At 38.7% G+C, this 24,681-nt stretch overlaps 2 long non-coding RNA genes across 2 annotated transcripts; both read left to right on the forward strand.

Moving 5' to 3' along the window:
- The first annotated feature begins 8,800 nt into the window (after window positions 1-8,800).
- Window positions 8,801-14,548, forward strand: LOC125320113. The gene is made up of 5 exons (XR_007201007.1): window positions 8,801-9,654; window positions 12,727-12,928; window positions 13,541-13,663; window positions 13,788-14,127; window positions 14,304-14,548. It is a non-coding gene; the product is annotated as an uncharacterized LOC125320113 (long non-coding RNA).
- A 2,354-nt stretch (window positions 14,549-16,902) lies between these two features.
- Window positions 16,903-23,314, forward strand: LOC125320584. Its single transcript, XR_007201203.1, has 3 exons — window positions 16,903-20,045; window positions 20,803-20,988; window positions 21,648-23,314. It is a non-coding gene; the product is annotated as an uncharacterized LOC125320584 (long non-coding RNA).
- The last annotated feature ends 1,367 nt before the right edge of the window (window positions 23,315-24,681 follow it).

Raw genomic sequence — 24,681 nt, forward strand, 5'->3', positions numbered from 1 at the left:
CTAAGATCCTGAATACTACTTGTGGGTGAAATATTGGGAATAATACCTTAGAAACATAAATGAGGTTTTGGGGCAGGGGGGCATGTTCAATTGCGTTCATGCCTAATGCTTCATGCCTTGAAGAGAATCAGGCAGCTGCAGAGCCCAGGACAATCTGTCCCAGAGCTGCTTGAGAGCTCACAGTGCCCAAAAAAACCCCTCTGGTGTGCAGTTCCTCTTCTGCAGAGTCATAAATACTCTCCTGAACCGTTCACAGGAGACTCCTCTTGACATTTTGAGAGTTCTCAAGGAGCTGTGAGAAGAGGCAGTTACCAGGCTGTATTTGGGGGTAGTAGGTTGTGCTGCCAGTGGTGATGGTATAACAGGAGCTGTGGATCAATCACTTCCACTTGCCTGTGTGGCAGGACAGGAGCCAGGTGGGCAGAGGAGTGCTCTGCCTATCCCTTCTGATGAGGGAATATACTATGGATAGTCCTGTTCAGACACAAAAGGGACAGTGCTGCCCAGCACTACTGTTCTGCTTTGTGGCCTAAGGCCTATTTGTATCCTGCTCTTTAATTTCAGGCATATAAGGGATTTTTAAAATATAATCCTGTAAGTGTATTCTGCAAAGTCTATGCATTTGTATGTTTCAGTGGTTGCAATATGGGATGCTTGGCTTGCACATGCTGAAAGGTGGATGAACAAATATGATTCATTACACAGATAATATAGTTTAATACAACTCTGAAAGAAATATCAAGTCAAATGGTTTTTGAAAAACAGATGATACCATCGTGTACTGCTATTCTGATTGCAACACGGTTGCTGCTCACTGAAGTTCCACTCTACTGATCACTGTTTCCTAGGAATAGGAAGCCATCAAAATCAATTAGCAGTAGAATTTGTTAATATCAGCTGAACCAGGAAAATCAATGGCAGCAGAAAAGAAATACAAATGCTAATCTACAAAATTTTGCTCTAACAAATATATGTCAGTTAAAACTAATGTGGGGAATATATGCTTTTTTGAGACCAAGTACAGGAAAGTGAATAAGGTCTTTCTTATTTCCTCTTATTATAAATTATATATTTTCTTACTATAAAATGTTTATAACAGTGACAAGAAAATTGCTTAAAAAATGGATGTTTGTGACTAAGCGTCCATTTCATATAAACCTCAGGATCATAAATAAGACATATGACATATTTGATTAATCTAAGAACATATTTTAGAAGCTTCCTGAACTAATAATTATGTGATTCTTTATTAAAATTTGTACTGTAGAACTTCTACCTCTATTCAATTACATATGTACAACATATTTCATGAAGATCCTAGACAAATGACTGAGAATTATTCTTTAATTTGTATTTGCAGAGTGCCCAAGGCTTGTAAGGCAGAACTTTTGAGCTTCTGTATTTTGAGTTTAGTCATTGCTCAGCTTACTAGAAAATGACTTGTGGGACTAGTTCTGAGTCCTGCTGAGAGTCAATGAAAACAAAATGTCAATTTTATTGTGGTATACTATGCAGATACCAAGACAAGACTACAAATATTAAGAAAAAATACAGTAGTCTCTGTTATAAAAATAAACTAAGTGATGTTTAAGTTATGCTTAACTATCCAGGGACTTATTAATCCAAAAAACTGCCTGATGGAGTATATAAAATCACAACAATATTCAGGATATTAATTTCTAGCTATGTAATTCTTCAGTTTTAGCAGGGCTCACATAGAGATGGTATGTCTGGTCAATCATTTTTCTGCTCTCACAAATCCAATAGGGTTCTTGACTCTCACAGCTGCCTCCAGCACATCAGAGTTCTAACTCTACTACTCCATAAGTCTAAGGCATTACAGTAGAAGTATGTATTTCAGTCATCTTGTCTCATGATAGATCCTTCTTTGTCACTTCACTCTCCTGTTTTTTTCACACTTTTAACACTTTGAATATCTCTTATATTTTTTGTGCTTTTCCCCTTAAACACCAGCAACATGAAGACTTCCCAGAGGAGAAAAACAGCCAAACAAAAAGAATATTAATTGGAGTCAATCTCAAGGATATTTCTTCTAAGAGTATTTAAGTTGTTGAAGACCTAACTTGTCTACAATTTTAATTTGAGGTTTGTTTTTTGGGTTTTCTGGGACATGGGGCATTTTTTTGCTTTGCTTTTTTTTCAGTTCAGAGAAACTTTAAAGAAGTCTGTATGGTTATAACATGCTCATGGAGAAGACCACAAGAAAAAGTACTCAATCGAAGACTCTCCTGAGATTAATGCTTATCAATGTTCTTCAACTTGGAGTTCACCAAAATGTTTTCCATGGAGCTGCAAATTCTTCATATAGAAAACTCAAGTCTGTGAATAATCATCTTTATTCTCATAGCTTTCTTCTACCCTCCAAAAGTAATCTTGGTGGCTGGTTGTCTCTGACTGTCATGTCAGACATGAGTGTATCATCAGCCTCTTCCTGCTGCTGGAGGTTCAGCTACCTGGGAGTGGATCCATCTCAGACAGCAATCGTGCAGCTGTGAGAAGGACTGCCCAGGAACCTCACCTTTTCTTCTCTCAGGATCTACTCATGAGAACAGGTGTTGCCCTTGGTTTCTGCCTGAGGTACATTACAGGAATGCTGTGTCTAGTCCCACACTGCCTTGACTCTGGCTGGTTTGGCTACCTGTATTTATCCTGGACCTGCTTCATTGCCAGGGCTGGTGTGGCAGACACAAGTCCCTCAGTCATGCCTGTCACTATCCCAGCCCCACATCAGTGTCCTCATTTGGATGTTGTGGACCTCCTGCCTCTGCCCCCTCTGGGATGTCAGCACTGATTCACCTTCCCTGGAAGAACAGCCTGCCCTTACTTCTTCTGGACACGTGAGTAGAAACCTGCCAAAAAGAGAAATTTAGTCTAAAGCAGCGAACATTGTCTGGGAGAAGCAGATGTGCTTTTTAATGCATTCTGCCCAAACACGCAAACAGGAAAAAAAATGACAGGAGTATAAGATATATTTTATTATTTTTCTGGCAGTTCTGTATTGGCACCTGGCAAGTAAAGACAGAGTTAAATTTAATTTCCAATATTTTTCATCATATCAGAATTGTTTGGACTTTTTGCCTCTCCAAAGATAATTTGGTGACCTAGCAATTTTATGAAAAAAGTGATTATTTTTTTCTTTAAATTTTATGGTTTTCCTCAGCTGAAGTTTCTAGAAGAAACATTATACATTAGATATGCCAACTGAAATGTCATCCTTCATTTGAATTTAATCTTTGACATTTCCCATGAAAGAGGCTGTGTTAGGATATTAACATTTGTTGGCAGAGGTCTGAAGTAATTAATATGTACAAGAGAAGCTGCTAACAAAACAAAAAAGGGAATAGCTTGCAAATATTAAACTCAGAAAGGTCTTTGATATAACTGTTGTTGACGACATCTGCTTTTAGACAGGAAAACAGCATAAACACCATTGAAGGAAAGAGTGGAACTAGATTTGTCCTAACTTCCTAATTTAGATGCTCTTAAAATATAAGGGCATTTGAATTCTACCTATGCTAAATTTTGAGTTTGCTAATCAAAATCGGTGCCTACAAATACCAAGTGTCTAATCAAAATCGGTGCCTACAAATATCAAGTGTGAGGGACAGGAAACATAAGTTTTTTTCTAAGGTTCTATTTAAAATTCTGTTTTTCTGTTTTCTCTGCTCCAGAGCTTCTGTTGAAGGTTTGTTGAGAAGACATACAGCAGTAAAAACATGCCCAACAAGGGAATGCAGCATCAGTTTTACCAGAAAGTTGAGATACCAGGAAGGGCAGTCTGTGACCCCTACTATAAGTGTCTCCAGCACTTTGCTAAGTAAAACCTGTTGGAGAGGGGAGGCAGAGCTGCTTGTTCTTACATATGTGCCAGGTGGCTACACATACTAGAAATGCTCCTTCCTGAACAACAGTGAAATGGATGTCAGAATGTTCTCCAAGTCAAATTTGTACTGATATCAAGCATCTTAAAGCCTTCCCAAAGTGTTTCCGTGTTTACCTTGCATATTCCTTTGCACATCAAATGGAAATGAGATATTTCTCTGATCATCTGAGTTTGTCAGCAGATCACATGGATAAAGTTTTACTTTAGAACAACACACTATGGTGTTTTGTGTATCTTCCGGAACTCTGAAATGGAGGGTAAGAATCATGTGAACAAAATCAGGTACTCCTCACGGGCATGTAGACCTCTAAACTTGGGGTCTTTCCCTGATTCTCAGTGACTCTGCATTTTAATGCTAATTTGTGTCTAGTTTAGATCTAAGAAACAAATTGAGAAGGTGAGGCAAGATACTGAGGTGGGTACTGACACTGTGTTGAAAAGAGCTACAAGTGACAGCTGAGGTTGTCATAGCTGAAGTGCTGAAGTTGTCTGTAGTGCACGTATCTTCAGCAGAGCAATAAGGAAGGATTAACATCTAAGAGAAAGTGATCCTCTTTCCCTTTCCACATAGTATCCTTTCAGTTGAATCTACTTTGCTTAATTCTGTATTCTCACCATACTTATGTATGACCCTTACCTTCTTCAGCAGAACTCTGTGAGATGAGATTTACCCCATGATTGTGATCCACAAGAAACCTGCAGTGAGATAGCTGCTGTTGGAGTGACTGGGAAACAAACCTAGAAGGTCTTTTCTCCTATTCTCTATGTAAAATTAGTTATGAAGATAGATTTTAAAGCTATCTGTGAGTAAAACTGATATCAACTGCAATTGACTGGGACTGTCATGATAGTCATGACAACACTTGTTTAGTTGTCTGATGATATCACTATTTTAGAGAAAAAGTAATTCATTGGCAGTTTCCAAATGCTCTGAAAATAGATTGCTTATTGACCTTCAAAAAGTTACACAATAATAAAAAAGCTATGTAAAATCTTAATAAGTGTTCATGTTATCAGAACTAATTTAAAATTCATTTCTAAGCCCTTTATCCTTTTTGAAATTTTTAATTATTATGTATACTTAAGTTGATAAGGGACCTATACTTCTCTGTTTTAGGATTGGTTTGTACTTGGAAAATTTCTCCAATGAACATCTCCTTCCTAATGGGAATAGAAATATAACTAGCACATTCATATATGGATTAAAGTTTCACTGATAAGCTTAACCAGTCCAGTGAGAATAAAGTAAACAGCATGCAGAGGCTGAGTAGGAAAACTCTTAGGTAACCTGACCTGTTCTGGAAAGACTTGACACTGATGAGGACACTATTAGAAATACTTAGAAGGTCATAATCTATGTTAGTTATGGTTGTAAGGAGGAGATATGAGTAGTACTGACCTCCTTAAAGAGAGTTCTGGATATTTACACATTCAGAACTCCTCACAGCTTAACACAAAAAATGTACATTCGGTCCTGAACTCTGACACACAATTTCATTAACTGATACCCCTGCCCATAGTCTGGGGGATTGGAACTAGATGATGTTTAAAGTCCCTTACAACCAAAATCATTGTATGATTCTATGATTCATTATGTCTGTAATGGTTTGGCTTGCAGATGAACTTTATTAATTAAACTGGATGTTGGTATTCAACTGAAGGAAACAGGTTTTCAGGTTACACTGATCATTTAGTAGGGTGATCTTGAGATACTGAAGGTCTGTTTATTAATATTCTGTCTTCTGATATTTCCTTTCTGCTGAAATCACACTCAGATTAGCAACAGAGTTGCATCAAGTGACTTAGGCTCTTTGTGTCTTTGCAAGATCCATAATAACTTTCCATGGTGCAGGAGTGAAAGCATGGGGACATATTGTTGAGTGTCCTCCTTTTAGTGAAATAACTGCTCAGGGGCACAAGAATAATATCTGCTGTAGAAAAAGGAGAAAAAACACATTTTTTATGTTTCACAAATGGTAGAAATACCTTCTTCTTTTACAGTTGGAGTTCCCTTTTGAAATATTCTTTCCTTCTCCTCTTTTTTTTTGAGTATGAACTTCACCCTTACTTAGTTTCCAGTGCTGGATCCGCTCACACAGGATTATGCAGAGTAATTAAAACAACGACAAATCCAGGATGTATCACTGCAGAATTTATTTTTTTAAAAACAAAATAATTGTAAAATCATTTTTATTTTTGGGTCAGAGATATTTGGAAGTATAAACAACTACCTTAAGTGAAGAAATAGTAAAGAAATCAGGACTGAGCTGTTTCTGCTTAATGTGAGCCTCTAACACAAGCTAGGAACATCTGACATGGGTTATGATGAAATGTATTATTTTCCTGGTAGCTATTTCATTGACTAAAAGACTTGATTTGGTAGTTCCAAATTTATAATGGAGTCCTAATGGGAATGTCCTTAATTCTGTGAGCAGCAGAGAAAACTTAAAGCTCAAACAATGGTAGGGGGGTTTGAGCTAGATGGTCTTTATGGTCCCTTCTATCCCAAACAATTCTATGATTCTGTGTGCATAAGCATGTTGACTTAATACTTTAGACTAATGGCATGCTTAGAACCTGGGCTGGACTGGCAGTAGACACCTAATTCAAAGCATGGAAATTGCTGTTAAGGGGCGTGAGTAACTCAGTGAAACCACAGTCACAACTTCGGGAGTCAACAAAGGCAAGTTGTAAAGTGGTGGGGCAAGTACAGCTGCTCCTGGGTGAAATGAGTGATACAATCTGAATGCTTTTCTTGGTTCTTGCTGTTCCAATGTTCAAGTGCTTTTACTGATGATCATTCCCATGGTTTGTAACTACGGCCATATGGAAGTATTTCACCAACTGAAAAGCTGTATTAGTGTAATGCCTTAGACCCTCATTAAAAATTCATCACCTCTGTTTCCTGTTCTCCTACTGAAAAGAAAATAGAGGTTAATTTTAAGTTTCTTTTCTTGGCTTCAAGGCATGACCAAAGGTTTCTTTCAGGTGGTAAACATTGAGTGATATTCAGAGATGTTTTTCTTGCACCACCGTCTGTCTTGAACACGGTCATCAGCTCAAGAGCTGTAGGGATTTCAGTCTGATATCACAGTGGGTACTGGCTACTTGACTTTTCAGTAAAAAGTTATCCATGAACTCCTAAACTTATTTTTTACCTGAAAAACAATTTACCCATAGTGCTGTTCCTTCAAGAAAGAAATTTAGGATCTACAGTGCAGTTACCAGGGGTTTTGTCTTGTATCAGTTATCAATTCTCAGTTGGGAAAAGAAAATATGTCAGGATATGAAACCTGGAGACATGCAGGTGGAAGGTGGGGAGGGGAAGGTGATGGAGTGATGCTGATAGCAAGGCCTGTTCCTGCTTTTCTTGATTAACCTCTGGGCAGCAGAGGTGCAAGTACACAAAAAGTGTTTGTTAAATGAATGTGAAAATATCCTGCCTGGTTGGCATCTTTCTTGGCATGGTGCTTCAAGGTAGCAGTGTCTCAGCAGGGAGAGCATCTGGGCTTCAAAACAGATGAGCTTTCTGGCCTGTTCTCTCCACCCGTCCAGTGTTGGTGGGATTGAGCTGGGAGCCTCTGTAGGAGTCAGAATATTTCAGGCTCCTGCTCTCTCCCACCTCTTGAGAGTTTTCTGACTGTGCACTTCTTGTACTTTTTATGTCCTTCAAATAAATTTCAGAGGGAAAGGGCCATCTACAAACGTGTTCTCTTTGCTTTTCCTTCTGTCTTTACTGCAGTGCAAAGGGAAATCTGTGGAAAGCACCATTCAGATTAAGCGATAAAAAACCCTTTTTGGTGGAAAAATAGGGGAGTGCTAGGTAGATGATGAGGTTGGCCAGAATTTGTTTTTTTGGGAACCTGTAAGAACATATGAACAACAACCTGTAGATACAGAGTGACAGCCTTGGACCTAGGAAGTCACCCTGTCCTGGCCCATGCTTTTTTTGATAAGGCACAGCAGGAAACAGCAGACAGGAAGATTGGGACTGTAGTTCCTTTTCACAAAGCACCAGCTAGAACCAGAATGGAAAAATGATAGCTACTTTTGGTATTAGTCATGGGCAATGAAACCATATGCTCACACTTTATCTCAGCAGTTAAACACACACAGACATCCGCCATTTTCCACGTATTTTTGAATTTCATTAAATCACAGAATTGTTTGAGTAGGAAGGAACCTCAAAGATCATTTAGTCCCACCCCCCTTCCCATGAGCAGACACCTGCTAGAGACCAACATTCTCTCTAATGCAGATAAGGCACATGAAGGAACTGAAAACTTCCCATCCTGACCTACCCTGCAAATGAAATATATACTGATACAGAGAAGCACCTTCAAAAGAGAGTATCAAGGGTTACCTAACCCACAAAAGTCTAGTGGTAAAAGTATTCCTCCTCCAGGACAGGGTGGATGACAGATCAATCAGATGAATCAATGTGAAGGAACATCTGGAGTAGGTGGTGTAACCAGCAATTACATCCTCTGATCTCATTTATTCTCTTATGTTGTGGCTGTTCTTTGAACGTTTGTTTTCAGTTTTCTATTGGTTTTTTCTGAGAAAAACCACCAACATCTCAGAAAAAAATACAGATGCAGAACAGTTCTAAGTTTCCTGTGACCAGAAAGAAGAATTCTCATTCATCTGCTGCCCAAATATAGGGTTTTTTCATTTGTCTCTGCTTTCATGTTGCCTTATTGTCCTTTGGCTGTTTTTTTAATTGCCAGCTGTGGTACATTTCAACTTTGCAGGCATGCAGTGGACAAAAATACAGCAAGACCTTTGGCTTTGCGACATCACTGTATGTTTCCAAGTACTGGTTTTAAACAGAGTTTACCAGCTGTTGCTTTTTTATTTTTTTTTAAGATACCACGATACCAAATCCAACTAAAAACAAAAAGGAAGTAACAGAAAAAACATTTGAGAGTGGTCATGTCCAGAAAAAATCCAGAGTAGCATGCAACAAACAGCAGGACATGAATAAGGTTACTCTTACAGTGGAATGCAATTGCCATTCTGGACTAGATTAATAATTTATCCAGTCTAGTCTTTTTTATTATAGTAGATACTATCAGTGTTTTAGGAAAAATTGCCAGAGGTTACTGAATCGGTAATTACTGGAGAGACCATTTTTCTTAATAAATAGGAGTTCAAATCTGTTTCTTTTTTTTTTGCACATTAACCCTATGGATGTTCTCATTAGCTATGCTGTAGAGCCTTTCTGAGCCCCCCAAGTGCAGGGGGTTTTGATCTTTTTCTTCATTTGTTTGATTGTTTGTTCTGTCTTGCAGCATCTTGTCCCAAATGTCTACCACGTTGTAAGAAATAAATTCTTTTTATCTCCTTTGCAATATACATGACTTTGTCTTGTCCCAGTCATTCACTCCTTTTACATGCTTTCTTGCTCCTTTCTTTATTTAAATAGTCCAAATTTACTCCAATTATTCTCATTATGTCTGTCTCTCAATATGTCTTTGCCATCAGTTAGATGAAGGTAGTTGTGCCTCCTTTGACCTGTGGCTTAACTGTGTTTTCCTCTATTCTTTGTGTCTCCTCATAGAGGTGTTACTAGATTTGGACAGTCACATTAAATTGCTTCTTATCTGACTTTACGGGACTATATTTTCAGAATTTTACCTTTTTTTTTTTTAGGCGAATGAGAGGTTTTCTCCTTGACTCAATTTCTTTTCATCACTGGACAGAGATATTCTCATTCATCAATAAACCTTCACTGTTTTTCCTCATAGGTAAATTTAGAACACAGAAATATATTGAGAACCTGTTCTCTTCATCTAAAATAAATTTATTTCTGCATTGTCATAATCTGCTTTCCTGGATTTATCACAGGGTCAGGTTTTGAGCTAGGTTGCTGCTGGCTTACTGTTTCCAGGAGGTTCCTTACCAACCCTCCTGGTATTTAACACAGTGACAACAGTGGTGTTCTCCTTGTCCTTGCCTGGATCCTGCAGATGGTAAAGCCAGGGGAAAACAGAGCAGCAGCCACCCCATGGAGGGGCTGGGAGGACAGGTGGTGTGGGGATCCACAGACAAGTCAAAGCTGGCAAGCAGCAGAGCAGCACAGGATCAGGGGTGATGACCTTTTTGCAGCACATATGGGGAAGGCATAGGATTTTTCCACTGTAACTTGCTGAGTGGAAGGTTGAAAAACATGGTTTGTCAGTCTGATATCTTCTGTTTAGTGTCCTATATGTGTGTGTAGTTAAACATAAATTATGATGAGCTTATTTCCTCTTTTTCAGGGTTTAATATACTTTCTAAGATTTAATGGCTATGATAACTCTGATGCACAAACAATTCCATTGTTTAATCATATAAATATATTATCTAACAGTAAAATACCAAACACCAACAAAAAAACCCCAAACTGCAATCCTCTAGCATTTTTTTTTTCTTCTCATTAAAGGGAAAAGAAGGCCACTACCTGTGGAAGTTCTATTCTTTTCTGTCATCAATTAGGTAACTAAGAATTAGTTACCTAATCAGTTGCATGAAAACCGTGACATGGTGTTTGTGTTTTATGAAAGATGAACTAGAAAATTACTGGCTGATCAACCTCGCTCTGATCAGTGGAAAGATCTGATAATAAAGATAATGCGATTTTCTAAAACCTGGGGTGTAAATCTTGTAATAAATAAACTCAATCAGCCAATTTAAAAAGTTAACAACAGAATGAAACCAGCAGGATTATTTTTAAGATCTGATAGTCAGTTTAATATTATTTTCTTCTTTGTCAAAGCAGCTGGCTTACTGACGAAGAAGATGAAGCAAGATGTGACTTGTGTTGCCTTCATACCAAGGTATGGTATTCTTTACAGTTACCCAAAACATAATGAGTTAGAAATCAGTTATTCTCTGAGTGATTGTCACACATTGGTATCAAACTCAAATGTCTTGAGGTGCTTTTGGTGATCTCTCCCAGACATTGTGTAAAGAGGTACTGCCATTAGTGATTTCAGTCACTGATTGGAAAATGTTTAAAAGGCAGTCAAGCATTCAAAAAAATAATATGATAACAGCCTTAGAAAGACATACACTCTTTTGTGGTACTTCACTGGTGGGATTATAAAGAAGTAGGGGAAATAAGAGTGGTGATTTTTTGGGGAGCTCCCCACTCAGCTGGAGGATGTGCTCCTTTTTGAAGAAAGAACAGTGCAGAGAGTCTTAAGGAGTACAACAGGGAGAAGGTATTTGGGCAATGCTGCCTCAAGCACAAAATGTGTCTTGTGCAGGAACACTGATGGTTTCTTAAGTCCTGTTCAGGGAAGGACAGGAGGAGATCAACACATTCTGCAGGGAATTAATTATATTTTATAGCAGGAGACACTTTCTAACTGTAGGTTTTTTTGACTTTCTGTACATGGGCAGAGTACATTAGACAAACTGCTCTCTGACACTGTCTGATAGCCTGAGTTTTGCATGAAAACCAAATAATTCTTGAAGTTGTCTGTTCCTTTCTCTGCCCATTTCTCAGTCCCTTTATTAAATTCCCTTTAGTACAGTAGTTATTCCTATTAGACTACCACTTCTTTCCATTTCTTTTCAGTTCTTCTACTTTGCCTTCTATGAATCACTCAGCATATAAAAAGAATAAGCAAAATGGTACTTAATAATTATTTCAAAATTAAGCTGTTTTGCCTAGAAAGAATTGTGAACTGAGAAGCATTTACAAGAAATGTGGCACATTATTTGGCAACATAATTTCAAGGGATGATCACATGTATTACATTCTCTTTAAAATAATCTGGGATCCTTTAGGTGCTGGTTCCCCATATTTCTTATGTGGGTGTCCTGGTTTCAGCTGGGATAGAGTTAATTCTCTTCCTAGTAGCTGGCATAAGCACAGTGTTTGGGATTTAGTATGACAATAACATTGCTAGCACAGTGATGTTTTAGTGGTTGCTGAGCAGTGCTTACACTAAATCAGGGAGTTTTCAGCTTCTCCTGCTCTGCCAGCAGGGAGCCTAGATGTGCACAGGAAGCTGTGAAAGGAAAAAGGAACACAGCTGGCACAACTGACCCCAGCTGGCCAAAGGGATATTCCATACCATGTGACATAATGCTGGATCGTTTACTTCCCCCCCTCCCCCTACCCAGTTCTCCCCCTGTGAACAAAAATTTGTGTGATGCTTATCTCCCTGCCTAGTTAAACCACAGCTCTGACAAATGTTTTTATATCATAATCCCTTCAGTCCTCTCAGAACTAGAGGTCCTCGACTAAAATACCAAACTGTTCCTTGTTAATATTTGTACCTGAAGAAGTCCATGTTCCTGAAGTCTTTTCCAAAGTGTCTTTGCAAAGTAACACATAATGCTTTAAACTACACTGTAAGACATAGACCACATTATTCATTCCTAATTTGCACGTGCAGATTCCACGGCCATCTGTGATGTTCATCTCCCTTCAAATTATGTTCAGCATAACTGTGGCAGGCCATCATCCCACTTGATAACAAAGACGTGTGCTGAGACATGAAACTGAGCATGTTCTGCATGTCCAGTACCCTTGCAAAAGACAGTAACAGCAGACAATTAAGGAAAAAACAAAGATACATGAGAAGTTAGAAGGGACCGATGTCATAACATTAGTAATTGTTTTCTCATGTTTTCTGGGAAAACAGTATCCACAGAGATGAAACAAAATTTGTTTTTCTAAAAAATCGCAGAAAATTTTCTGGAGTCATGGAGAAATATGTTTGTGAACTACTGTGGGAAGTAAAACCTACTATCACTAAAAGTAGGAAAAAAGAAGCCTGTGTGACTTATTGAAGTACAGTCTTTAAGCAATGTTCTGTTAACAGGTTTTTTTCATCATGAAGTTGTCTGTTGTCTCACCTGGAAAGTAATGGTGTTCCACCTTGCTCAATACTGATAGGATTTAACTTCATGTCAAGCATGTTTAAGAGAAGAGAGCAATTACAAAACTCAGTGAAATCCAGAATAACGTGAATAAAAGTTTAGCTGTTGAGATAGTCAAGAACTGAATTTTTAAAGACAAAAAAGGTAATTTATTTCACTTGTCCATCTTGATTACTTTTTAGCTATAGCTGATTAAGGGAAGATTGTCTTTCTGCTTGATTAGCTGAATTTGGGATGAATGGCAGACTGGCCTCTGGACCTCAAGCCAATATTTAACTTTAAATAACTACTCACTGCCAAGCTCTGCATAGCTCACTCTACCTGCCCACTAAATAAATTTCTATTCATTTAGAAGCCCCACTAAAATCAGTGAGGACATTTAACATAAAAAGGTTGACAAAGAAGGGCAAAACCTGCATTTTACTAAATAGTATTGATATTCAGTGTCACAATGCCTTTCTGATTGACCTTTCTTCAGTGAAAGGGACAGAAATGCAGAATTACCAAAAGAGTTAAAGTTTTATTCCAAAGAAAAAGGAAAAGTTTTGTAGCTAAATGATCTGTTCTTTTGTAAACCTGAAAGAATTAAAAAATTTGTATGCTTTTGACATGTAAAATAATCCGCAAAGACAGAAAAAGGGAGCATAAAAAATTTATTCCTGAAGGGCTTGTTTGTTGTAGCTGGGTTAAAAGACAAATAGACATCATCTCTTGGGGACATGATGACAACTAGCTGTGCACTATTTTTTTATCCAGGTGCACAGAAGAAAGAAAAGGATTCAAAAGGAAAATGGCACTTCAGGCTGTCAGTCATGCAAATGTTTCTATAGCCAGTCTCCTCCTCTTCAACAAGCTGTTTTCTTGTCAGATATCCCTCCTGTAAGCACAAAAGTTCCTCTCTGTTTTTTTCCAAGTTCCTCTTAGAAGCAAGAGTTGACTGACTCTAGAAGTTGTTGTTTTAAGTCTTGGAGGATTGTATTAATACTTCCTTTTATGCTTTCAGCCTTGTGCACAAATGATTATTTTCCTCTTCATCGGCTGCTTTACCCACTTTAAAGGTGTGCAACTGGAAGTGACAGGATAGTGACTCAGCTGGAAGTGGAGACTGAGCGAGTGACCGTGAGTGAGTGAAATAAACTCACAGGTCTTGTGCCTCTCACACCGCCTCCCACTCTTTTGGTGACACAACACAGCCAAGAAGACAGTGAGTGGCACAGGAGGTCACAGTCTGCCGTCAGTCACCACATCCCAGGAGCAAGGACGACCTTTCGAGGCCAGCCTTGCTGATCCAGAGAAGGTATTAAAAAAAGAACTTTGTGAGCTGATAAAGCATCACACAACAGGTAAGCTGAGAAATTACTTTGTGCTCAGGGAAACAGTGTTTGCCGATTAGATGCACTCAATAGGTGGAATAATTTTTTGAGGCAAAAGCTTCGAAGAAGAGAGAACCAGATTATGTAATACTAATTAATCTCTTTCTTTACCCTTTTAAAATATTGACCAATTGATTTTTCTTTAGGCTTCTCTATATCCTCAGATAGCTGATGTTCATTTCATTTGAACATGCTTTCATCGAGGACATAAGTCTTTCCTTTTCCATATACGTGCTTCTACTCCACATTGTGGAGGCAAGTAGGGCTAGCTGGCTTGTGGGGTGCTTTTCAGTGCAAATAAAAACACTGCTCTATAGCTTTACTGGATCACCAGCATCTCTCAAACCTTAGATATGGCTTAACTTTCAAGTAGTACCAGAGGGCATTTATATTATAGCTGTATTTGGGGATGGAGTCACATCTGAATTCACAGTATAATTTAATAAAACACAAGTGGCAGATGGAAAACCTTGTCCTTTATTTTGTGTTCCCCCATGCAATTTATATTTTACTCAAAAGAGCAAAACCAAAAACTTTGAAAGTTTTTTCCCCACACTCTCCTTTTTACCTGTGAAGAGAAAGGTGAAACATTACCTTGTAGGAATTTCTATGAGTGTAATAGAAAGGAACGGCATTCTTTTTTTTCTTTTTTTTTTTTTGCTAGAGGTTTTTGGGCAATTGATATTGTTTGGTTTAAATTCAAAATCAGATAACATTATCATAATAGGATTCGGTTCAACGCGGTTCAGTGTTGATACCTTACACTTTTACTGTAAAAACTTTATTTATTTCAGACCTTTTTCAATGCATTAGCATATATTCCAACATTATTTTCTTATCTAAGTCTTGGCTATGCACTCTCTTTTGTAAACTCAGCACAAGCTCATCATGGCCAAATTTCTTTTGATTTTGTTGCCATGTTTCTACAGCCTCTTCTAATTCATAGCTCTTATAGAGGTACAAAATCAAAGATTTTCTGTAGCCTGAGGATTCAAACAAGATCAAAGCTTTAAGATTACATTTGTGGTTGCTAATCTGCTGAGAATGCATCTTAAAATATTTAAATTGTAAGAGAGATTACATGTCCTGATTGCCTATCCCACTATATGCCCACAGAAATACTCCAGTGTCTTTCAAGTCTCTGTTGATGTAGTACAATGTGAGGGAGATCACAGCATCTACTGTTGATAACAGCCTTGCACTGCAGGTGATTGTTGTATAAGTACCTGTGTAAAAAGTTAAGTGGCCATTTCTACCTGAGGAAAGGAAAATGTGCAAAACTTCAATTTTCCTCTCAAGTGTTACTTCCATTGCAACACATACTGGTTTTGTAAGCAGCCTGGAAAACCTTGAAATACAGCCAAAGTTGATCACTTTGTCTTTCTCTCATAAGTGCGTCATTTTAGTCCAAATTTTTTTCATATTATTGTCTGCCATGGGATAAGTTGCTACCACTTGTGCACCTTGAAAAATGTTTAAGCATTTGTGCCCTAAAAATAGGGCATAACATGCTAAAACAAACAGATCCTGAAATTATGTGACGTTCATAATAGTGCCTAACAATTTTCTTATCAGAGTAACTGGCTTTGTCTCTGCTCACACAGAGCTGTGAAAAACAGTTAGACAATTGATGTGGTCATTGACCATTTGCAGCAGAGTGCCACAGTAGATTCATGCTTGTTTTGCCCTTGTGTGTCGCTTTTACAGATCAAAAAAGTAAAAAAATTACCTTAGACTGGAACACCCGTCCATGCCATTGTGATATTTACAAGCTCTTTCAGAAGCCCTGTGTGTATCCATATATACAGATTGTGATAGGGTATTTTGTGGAGGTTGTTGACAGTGTATTGAATCTGAGCAGACACAATGAGCATGGCTAATGGGTAGAGGAGAAAAAAGAAAAAGCTGTGTTTTGTCGCAGTATGAATGCCACATTTTTCCAATATATATTGGAATATTTCCAAAATCCTGTATAAATATGAGGGTTTTTTCCACAGTAATACCTGCTGTAGGTATGTTGGTGAAATTCTATTATAGTTACTCTAAATATACTTATATATCTCTCTATAAATTTATTTGTAAACATACAAATATCTTTTGTGGTTAATTTTCCATCTCTTCTGATTCAGACTGAATTTGCTTTTCAGCTGTATGTCATAAAAATTAAAAATTCCTGTATCTTAAGTGAGAGAATGGCAGTGCTTTAGAAGGCATGTGAAAATTGTCATAGAAAAAACCCCGAATTTTTCCCTACTCTGTTGTGTAAGGTCTGCTTTCTAAAACAGCTGGGTGTTTACAGCAAACTGCAGACAACAAATCTGAGTGTAAAAATAGTGTAATGTTACACTGACATGCGTTGATGCTCTGCAGATGCTATTCTCATGAAACGTTATTGACGTGGCTGGTGCCAAAGCACTTACTGAAATAACTGCAAGGTCTCTTAAGCCCCAGCTATACCGTGCCAGTGCAACATTGCCTTTGAAGTCAGGCATTAGTCACAGCCTCAGTGCTCCTGTTGGCTACTCTGTGTACCTTGTTGATGTTTCCTGTGGAGCCCTGCATGAACTGAGTTGTTCTCCTGCAGCTATGAGGGAGGTCGGAGACCTGGCTGACAGTAACATACACCGGGCTGGGAGGCCAGAGAGACAGTTTTTGTTCCCGGCTTTGCTTCTGTGAGCTGTTGTGTGACCTTCAGTGAGTCACTGTGGTGGGTTAGCCTTGGCGTGCAGCCACGCTCCCACGCAGCTGCTCTCTCACTGCCCCACCGCGGCAGTGGGAGAACAGAGGATGAGAAAGGTCAGGGATCAAGGTCAGGACAGAGAGATCACTTACCAAATACTGTCTCAACTTTTTTCAAATTTTTTACTGTTTTCAACTTCCAGTAAATTAATTTAATTCATTGCCAACTAAAATTAGGGTAAGATGGTGAGATACAAAGACAAAAATTAAAACAATGTCTTTCCCCAACTACTTACCAGTCTCAGCTTCACTACTCTACCTCTTTTCTGCACAAGACAGTGCAGGAGAATGGGGAATTAGGGTTGCACTCTGTCTGTAACAGAGCCACTGCTTCCTTGTCACACCATTCCCCTGCTCCAGCTTGGGTTCTTCACACAGAGCACAGTCCTTCATGAACTGCTACAGCATGGGCTCATCTCCATGGCATGAAGAGTGTAGACCTGTACACATGGGACACCTCCTCCTGCCCCTTCATCTCAGACCTCAGTGTCCATGATCCTGTTTTACATATCTTCATTTTTCTCTCCCCCTCCCTCTTGTGGTGTTTTTACCTTTTCTTAAATACTGTAACCACACATATTGGACACCTGCACCTGACACAGTCTTGTATCTTCTTTTGCTTTGCTTCGCTCTTCCTCGCTCAGTTATGATTCCACTCTTTTCTAAAATGTTTGGAAAGTACAGAGAACTTTGCACCAGTGTTATTTGATTTCATGACTATTGCAACTGAAGTTGATGGGCATTATTTTATTTTTTTATTTATTTTATTTTATTTTATTTTTTATTTTATTTTATTTTACTTTATTTTATTTTATTTTATTTTATTGAGAGCCACAGGTACTTCCATCTCTCTAAAACTGAAATCTTCTTATTTTGGACAGAAGTCGTTGAAAGTTATAAGCTTTCCTTCAATTAGAAATATGTCAGATCTGGAGATTTTTAAAAACAAATGTGCTGCATGATGTTATTTGTCAGACACATACTTGCAGCTACAGCTTGCCTTTACTGAAGCAAATTATAATGGTATTTCAGTTCCTTTTTTCCCCAGTTTTAATAACTACTTAGGTGCTGCTCATTATAAAGGGACATCTAAATGGGGTTCAGATCCAGGACCCTGGTCTGCTGCATTCCTGCTGAGCAGCCTGCAACAAACTGCTTTGAGGTCTTGGCAAATGTTTTTGGGCTTTGGAAGTGCAGGAAGATGTCTGTGTGTGAGCATAGTCCTGTTCACTCTCTTGCATCCTTGTGTTCTGACCTGGGAGCAGTACTGATCTTTGGGCATCAGTTCATGTCACCTCCAAAGGAGAGAACTGAACAGGGAGCAGACTGAAGCCTGCCTCAAGCTGCAGAACTAGTTTAGTGTAGAAAATATTAATATATGTAGCATTATGTCAACGGTGCAACACTGCTGGGTCGTTCCCTAGACAAGCTAGAAGCATCTGCAGCTGAGGTACTTAATGGAGGCATCTAGTGTATCAAACTCCTAATCAAAATATAACATGTTTTTAAATCTTGCAACCTCTAAGACATGTTAGACTCAAGGAAATCATGTTGGTGCTTGAATTTAAGACATGGACAGGATAGCCTCTTATCTTGGTAGAGACACTTAAAAGTAAAATAATCTGAGACAACAGGACTATACAAATACCATGAATTTACTCTAAATTGCTAAAATTCATCCAGAATTTGTAAACCAATATTTATTACAGTAACAACTTGGATGTTTGTCCCAGTGGGGAGATAAGAACTCTTCACAGTAGAAAAGGGGTAAGCTGGAAACTAATGAAATTCCTCCTATTGCAATTCTTGGCAGCTTTTTGCAGTCTTGAAAATGTCCTTACTGGCACCAAACATGATGTGTTGGCTCACTGCTGGATAAGAATGACTATTATGTGCCATGGCTGAGGTGAATTAGAATTATGGTGGAGTAAAGAGTAAACACCTGCAACTTAAGTATACTTTATATTATATATCCAGTATTATATACACTAAAGTCGTATTTCACTTTCACCAGAGATATTCTTGCTGCTGCTGCTGGCTCAGAAAAATGCAATAGTCTGATCTTGGCTCTAACAAGATGATTTCATTATGTAAAAACAGGCAGTCTTGAGAGGAATTCCAGGCCTCCAGGCATCGAAATTCAGATCCTTCTGATCTCAGTGTCAAAACATTCACTAATATCAAGGAGTCCCTGATCCTCTTGTTGAAACCTGATGACTTTATTACAAATCTCTCTTTGGAGAAATTTTCTCTGTGCTTCTTGTCCAGTGAGCGATAATCATGTTCTGTGTACTTCCTGTTTCCCACCTTTCACATCTGGCAGCTGAATTTCAAATCCCTTACATGTACTTCTTTTCCTCTGTCTCAACCAGCTATTCATTTTCCAGTTCTCCTTTTGACAAAAAATTCTGCTTCTATTGTAAGCATGATTTCCTCTAACGTTTTATTTTGCTCAGCAATGACAAAGCTTTCCCATAGGCTTAGAGTGTTATTTTATCTACTGTGTTGGCTGGACTGTTGTGTCAGTTTGGGCACAAAAGTTTGAAAATTATATTTAAAGTTGAGGTATAGGTGAGATGTAGCTGGAAGGGAAACAATCTGAAGTAGTGAAAAAATACAATGTACGGGAAAGTAACAAATCTGGCTGAGGCACTTGGTCTTTTGACTTTAGGTCTTGGCATGTAGGGGGCACCACTGCCCTAGCTAAAAGCCTCAGCTCCAGGAGACTATTTCTATTTTATACTGCCATCTTTGAAATAATAGATAAAAATATTTATTGTCACGCTGATGGACATTGCATGGAGCAATCGTTAGCGCAGCTGAGAAGTGCTTTTCAGAATGCAGTAGCAACAGCAATTTTCCCACTTCTCTTTGTCTCTACATATGGAGTATGTAATTTTTCATATCAGTCTTTATGCAGTTATCAGATCGATAGGCTATTGGTTTCAGTAAGTCTCCTGCAGCAGCTTCCATAACTACAGCACTCTATGCCTGGTATTTATCATAATAATTGGGCTTATTTCTTAAAATCTCTGTTGCAGAAAAGGAGGAAGGACAAGATCTCCCCCTCTGTCCTTAAACTTCAAAGGCTTTCTTTGAGAGAATGCCACTGGAGATCTAAGTAGTAATTCTGAATTGTTAAATTAAAGGTAAGTCTAAAATTATTTTTGATAATCTCTTTAATAGTGATGAATCTGAATATAACTAGGAAGTTTATCTTTCCACAGAACTGTGTTCTTCAAACACCTGATGTCAAAAATGAGATAAAATGTTTATCCATACACTCTTTTGTTATTGTGGGTATTGAGGGGTCTTCTCTGGATGGTGAAAGAATTGCCTTTGTGGCAGCTCTAAACAGTGTGAGCCTCTCGTAATAGAATCAGGGCATCCTGGAACCAAAGTCACTTGGTATTCTCTGGACTTGTACTGAGAGATAAGATAAAATTTCCATTGATTTTTGGTTTGCATCTTATCTTCCCAGTTTATTTCCAGGTGTAAATGATGAATATGGTCCCAGTCTGTAACCTTGCTTCAATTAAATGGATGGCATCATTACCAGAAGTTAGTGTTGGATTTGCTAAAGACTGAAGAGACATATTTTCTCCCTTCTCAGACATTTCTCATTTTCTTTCTGTTTGCAATGACTGTGTATGTTTGTCAGTAAGACAGTTTCTGTTAAAGTGCCTGGTGTCTAAATATGAAGTCTGATAGGCATTTTTTCAAATGAGTTTTTACTTCTCATAACATTCACATAGTACTAACAGGTTTTTAAATTATTTTAAGAGTAGTTCCCTTCTTGAAAAAAGAAAAGAGAGATGTCTTTGAGGCATTTAAAATAACATGACTAGTGTTTAGAGAACAAAGATAACAGAATGTACAAGATGATCTCAAACTTCTATTGCTCAGGAGCCTCTGTTCTGCTATGTCAAACCTCTTCCCAGTGATGATAAGTTTGCAGCCTTCTGTTTTTTGTTACTTAAGGATGGTCCACCTGCACCACTTGCCCTGCTTGACATGACCCGGAACTATTTCCTGTGGAGCAAGCTGAGTACCTGACATTGCTAAAGAAAAACCCGTGATAAAGGATTGATTGTAAGTAATAAGAGACACTCTTAGATGAACTAAAAAGCAATCGACTGCAGGGAAGTAAAAACAGTGTGTGAAAGCTGTGCTACTTGAGGATGACAGTGAGGTTTCTGGCTTCATCAGTTTGTTTTGTGACTTTGGACAGGACAGTGTTGGCCCCTGCCATACCTAGGGAAACCAAACTCCCATCTCCAGAGTAGGACACTATTCATTCTGCAAGAAGGAGCATGATCCTCTCACTTCTCTCTACATTTCAGAGAAGGAGATAGCGTAGGCTTTCCTTGTGGTGAAACATTTTTCAGCCCTTTGAATAGAGTGGGAAATTGTGAATTTCAGACAGGTACATCTATCTTTGTAAGCCTTCACTATCAGCAGATAAACACACTTCTGGCTGCATGCACAGCAATATTACTTGCCACATTCACTAGAAGTGTTTTTATGTAAAAAATTAGTACCTTGTTATGTTAAGATTGATTGCCATGTAATCTTCCATACATATATGCTGCTAAAATACCATGATTTGGGTTGCCATTCTTCCATAAAAACTAGAGAAGCTTTTCACATAAGCATTTGCTGTTGTATCGACAGGTGGTGAAAAGAGCTACATGAGAAAGTACAGTGGGGACCTATCAGTTTGCTTAGACTGTCTTGTCTTTCCCTTCCAGGTCTCAAAGGAGTCTTTGACGAGCTGATCCTCACCTGCTAAGGCAGTGATAACACAGGATCTAGGTGGGAACAAATCTTCTTCCTTCATGATATTCACACTAACCCACAGTACATCTCTCTCAGGGGAGCTTAGGAGAAAATAGGAGTTAAAGAGATTTACTGGGATACATGGTCCAATTTGCTGCATTCACAGACAGTTATTTCTGTAATCCCTTTAAAAACACGATCAAGTGTTACAAGGTCACATTTGACCTGGCTAGAAATTGTGATAACAGCAACTTCTGGGATGCTTTCAATTTTTGACTCCTTTTTGAATTACACATCTTTTTCTTATTAACAATCTAAATGTATTCACAGTCAATTTATCCTGTTCTTCCTCCCTCTCCCCTTGCCTTGTGGTTTAGGCAAAACAGTGCTCTGAGTTGTTCACTGATAATTTTCAGTAATCTTTCCATCTTTCACTTTTATTGCTAACTGCATCTGCAAGGAGAACTATTCCTTCTGTAGGGAAGCTCTGTTAATGAATTGGGGTTTAAAAGTTCTGAGTACTTCCCAGAGGAATAGAAAAACTGCTTAAGGTCAAGGAAAACTTTCTCAGTGCTGTAGTTATGCTATAAGAGTTGCAGTTGTTTGTGGTCATGTTACAGTTCAGCTCAATCTGTGCTCTTAATAGCGTGACTTAGAAGCTAACAAGGTTGTTGCCATGGTGCTGGTGTTGGCACGATGATATTTTTTGGAGGTGGTGGTGAAGTTGTTTCAAAGAAGCCCTGGTCTCATCCTCTGACCTGAATGTCTGTCAGTGGCTGGAGGGCACTAGGTCAGTCTGTGAAAAGCACTGAACATCCCAGTGTCATCCAGAAGGAATATAGCTGTTCTGGTCTGAGCCTGCTCCTTGGCATGAGCCAACGTATGTGAAGGCGATTGGTAAATTCTTTTCGAAAACACACTCCCCATCTGGCCTATAGTGCTAATGTATCTGTGCTCTCATTCCTTCTCACTGTGGAAGACTGACAGGGACGTTCCTAAGGCTGGAACTCCTGTGCTGCAGGTTGGAGGTGATGGCACTGTATTTCTGCAAGTGGAACCCCCAGGTATGCAAGCAAGGTTTAAATGTAGTAATTCTGGGGACATATTAGTATTTCTTTCAGCACAAAATGAAACTGTGAAACTGTGCCTGCTGGTTCCTCCCTAAGCCTTGAGTTTGTATTTGATATTTTTACTGGGACTATTGATAAATTTGGCTCTCTGTAGATTTTTCCTTATTCATTTTGCTTTTAGTTGGTTTTTTGTTTGGGTTTTGTTTGGGGGGAGGGGGGAATGGAGTCCCCCTCAGGCTGTGTTGTGACCTACTGAGTTTATAATTGGAGGCAAACTGAAATAGCACCACCAGAGAGTGCAGCGATGATCTCATTAAAAAGTCAACATTTGCTAATAGAGAAAAACTGATGTTGAAATTCCTTTAGGTGGAAATTCTTAACAAGATGGGTTCACTATAATGATCACTTACATACCTATTAAGGCTGTATTTCTTTTTGAGAGTTCATCCGTTTATTGTTGAAATGCTGAATAAAGATGCCATTTCTTTACTAATTTATCATTTAGAAGTGGACTCATATGTCATTATCTGCCATGGAAGCAAAAAAATAAAGGGCTTATAAGTTCTGAACTCTTTTTGATACCACAATTAGTACTGCTGCAGTTTAATCATCAACTAAGATGCCATGATTTGCTACTGAAACAGAAAAATGAAGGGTTTGTAAGTCCTGAACTTTTCTTCATACCACAACTAGTATTGCTGCAGATTAACTGTCTAATACCTACTTTAGGCTGGTTGACATTGTACCAGCTGGTGCCATGATTGCTACAGCTCTTGGGCAGTCCCTGGCCATGTGGCTGGAAAATAAACATCTCTGAAAACATCCAGCAAGAATCGGTCCATATTTCTTTTCCACAGGCCCCGCTGTCTTATACATGCTGCAAGAATCCCCACTGCAACAGATGGTTATTGGGCAACCTGTTTTAACAAAATTAAAAAATAATCACTGAAAACAGGGAAAAATAACCAGCTGGGAAGTGAGAAGGTTTAATGAAGACTTAGTGTATTTTGAGTATTTACAAAAAAGGAGGAAAGAGTTTGTCTTGGCTTCATGTTGGGCTGCAGTTTTCAAGGCACTTGAAAGCTTTTTGGTGAGGATGACGAGCTGTAATATCCAGCCTCCTCAGGTAGCTGCTTCATGATATTGTTCTTAGCTACAGGTCTGTAGTGAGCGGAATGATTGATGAAGTAACTTTAAAACCAACTTAGTTTCTGATTAGGTTTACTAAAAGTGAAGAAACTCCTCTGAGCTGTTTGTAGTTTCCATGAAAGATGGGTATAACTCCTCATGGGACTGACTGTGGCTGCCAAACCCAACAAGGCCTTTCAATTTGACCGTGTAAGCAGTATATGCACTCATATAGGCTGAACTGCACAGTATGTGTCATGGCCCAAGCTGGACATCTGAGTTGAGCACTTTGTGGGACAGAGATTTAATGGGTCAGGAGAGAAGTATGGCAAGTGGTCAAGGGTACCAGGAAAAGGTGGTGAACTAAGGGCTGGAATGAAAGATCAGTAACAGGACAGGATTTCAGAGAAGAAATAACATCTGAGAGAGCCTTGGAATAAAATGTCTTTGGAGGTGACAAAAAAGGACAGGAAGCACCAGGGGAGAGGAGGTATGGGTAGCAGAGCAAAAGAATGTAGAATGAGAGACCCAAACCTGACTCTTACCTCTTTGATTCCTCATGCAGAGTGGTCTGTGTATGATTTATGTTGTGTGATTTAAATTTATCAGGAAGTTACAGAATCACAGGACTGTTTGGCTTGGAAGGGACCTTTAAAGGCCATCTCATCTGAGCTTTCTGCCATGGGGAGGGACACCTTCCACTAGATGAGGTTGTTCCAAGCCCTGTCCAAGCTGGCCTTGAACACTTCCAGGGATGGGATATCCACACATTGCTCTCTGTGCAACCTATTCCAGTGCCTATGCACCC

Source organism: Corvus hawaiiensis, chromosome Z (genome assembly GCF_020740725.1).
Source record: "Corvus hawaiiensis isolate bCorHaw1 chromosome Z, bCorHaw1.pri.cur, whole genome shotgun sequence".
NCBI classification, from domain to species: Eukaryota; Metazoa; Chordata; class Aves; order Passeriformes; family Corvidae; genus Corvus; species Corvus hawaiiensis.